General features: G+C 41.8%; 1 protein-coding gene across 1 annotated transcript in view; it reads right to left on the bottom strand.

Moving 5' to 3' along the window:
* The window catches only part of LOC135103821 (dipeptidase 1-like), a 52,443-nt gene that overhangs the window by 34,942 nt on the left and 15,001 nt on the right, over window positions 1-2,500 (bottom strand). The gene's annotated exons all lie outside the window — the stretch shown is intronic.

Below are 2,500 nucleotides of genomic sequence, written 5' to 3'. Positions count from 1 at the left end.
CTATAGACTAAAATAATATTAATAATACCAGTTATATTTGAAATTTTGCTTATTTTCCCTTTTTCTTCTATTCTTCTTTTTAGAGAACGGAGAAGGAATGAAAAAAAACAGGAAAATAGGAAGAAAAAGAAATAAATGCGTGGTTAATCAAAGAAAACAGAAAAAAATTGAAAGCCAGATTACGAAAAGAAAGGAGGAAGGAACAGGGAAAGAGGAAAATAAGATGAAGGGGAAGGAAACAGTTGACCCGAAGTATTCTGTAAATAAAGGAAAGAGAAAATCGGGAAAGATATGAAAGAAGAACAGGAAAAGAGGAGAATTATAAGAAAAAGAAGTAAGGAAACAATTACTCAGAAGGAAACAGAAAAAGAAAGGCGAAAGAGAAATCACAAAAAGAACAGAGAGATGAACAGGAGATGACGAAAATAAGAAGAAAAGGAAGGAAGGAAGGAAGGAAGGAAGGAAACAATCACTCAGAAAAAAAAACAGAAAAAGAAAAACGAAAGACAAATTACGAAAGAAAGGAAACTGATGCAACGAAAATAGAAAAATAATCTTGATAAAAGAAAAAAAAACTATCCACGACTTTGGAGAAGTTAAAAGATTCCACGAAACAAACTGATAGACAGACGGAAAGACAGACAGACAGACAGACAGGCAGGCAGATAGACAGACGCATCAAAACTGGCGGTAATAAAGGATGGATGAGTGGCGAGTGACGAGTGACGGGACGCGTCTGGCGAACGAAGGAAGAAAATTAAAATCTTACCTGAAAATATTTCGTTTTCGCTGGACGTCAAGGAGAGAGAGAGAGAGAGAGAGAGAGAGAGAGAGAGAGAGAGAGAGAGAGAGAGAGAGAGAGAGAGAGAGAGAGAGAAAGAGAAAGAGAGAGCCAGCCAGCCAGCCAGCCAGCCAGCCAGACAGACAGACAGACAGATAGACAAACAGACAGCCAGCGAAACAGACAGCCAGACAAAAAGACAACCAGACAAACAGACTGACAGACAAATAGACAGTCAGACAAAAAGATAACCAGTCAAACAGACAAACAGACAGCCAGACAAACAGACAAACAGACAGCCAGACAAACAGACAACCAGACAAACAGACAAATAGACAGACATACAGCCAGACAAACAGCCAAACAAACAGATAACCAGACAAACAGACAAACAGACAGCCAGACAAACAGATAACCAGACAAACAGACAAACAGACAGCCAGACAAACAGACAAACAGACAGCCAGACAAACAGACAACCAGACAAACAGACAAATATACAGCCAGACAAACAGATAACCAGACAAACAGACAAACAGACAGCCAGACAAACAGACAACCAGACAAACAGACAAATAGACAGACATACAGCCAGACAAACAGCCAAACAAACAGATAACCAGACAAACAGACAAACAGACAGCCAGACAAACAGCCAAACAAACAGATAACCAGACAAACAGACAGCCAGACAAATAGACAGCCAGACAAACAGATAACCAGACAAACAGACAGCCAGACAAACAGCCAGCCAGCCAGACAAACAGAAAGACAGACAGACAAACAGACAGACAGACAAACAGACAGACAGACAAACAACCAGCCAGACAAACAGACAGCCAGACAAACAGCCAGCCAGACAGACAGAAAGATAGACAGACAAACAGACAGACAGACAAACAGACAGACAGACAAACAGACAGACAGACAAAAAACCAGCCAGACAAACAGACAGACAGACATACAAACAGAAAGACAGCCAGCCAGCCAGACAGCCACCCAGACAAACAGACAGCCAGACAAACAGCCAGATTGACAGCTAGACAGACAGACAGACAGACACCCAGACACACGTTCAGCCAGCCAGCCATACAAATGAGACACAAAAAGGACAGACAAAAATTGAAGAGGTCATCACTGTAGAACTCAAAGGAAAAAAAAAAAAAAGAAAAAAAAAAAAGGCCATTTAAGAACACTACACGAGATGGAATAAAAAAAAAACTATAACAAAAGACAGAAAGAAAAAATAATCACGACAGAAAAAAATAAAAATAATAAAAAAAACGTTTAGTGGGAGCCGCGTGTAGGAACGTTTACGAGGAGCGAGGAGGGGAAACGTTTGCAGCGTCTGGTAATGAGGCTTACAGAGGGGCGCGAGCAAACAGTCTTTGTCCGCCCCGCACGCTGGTTAGGGAGAGGAAGGAAAGGAAACAAGGCTGAGCAGAGCGCGCCGGGAGTGGTTGACAAAGAGAGAGAGAGAGAGAGAGAGAGAGAGAGAGAGAGAGAGAGAGAGAGAGAGAGAGAGAGAGAGAGAGAGAGAGAGAGAGAGAGAGAGAGAGAGAGAGAGGCACATACACAGACAGACAGACAGACAGACAGACGGACAGAGATACAAAGACACAAAGACATACAGACACACAGATACATACACAGACAGACAGACGAACATGCATACATACATACATACATACAGACAGACAGACAGACAGACAGACTAGT

Source organism: Scylla paramamosain, chromosome 9, assembly GCF_035594125.1.
Source record: "Scylla paramamosain isolate STU-SP2022 chromosome 9, ASM3559412v1, whole genome shotgun sequence".
In the NCBI taxonomy this organism is placed as follows: domain Eukaryota; kingdom Metazoa; phylum Arthropoda; class Malacostraca; order Decapoda; family Portunidae; genus Scylla; species Scylla paramamosain.
The sequence above is the reverse complement of the archived record's forward strand: the minus strand, read 5'-3'. Positions and strand labels throughout refer to the sequence as shown.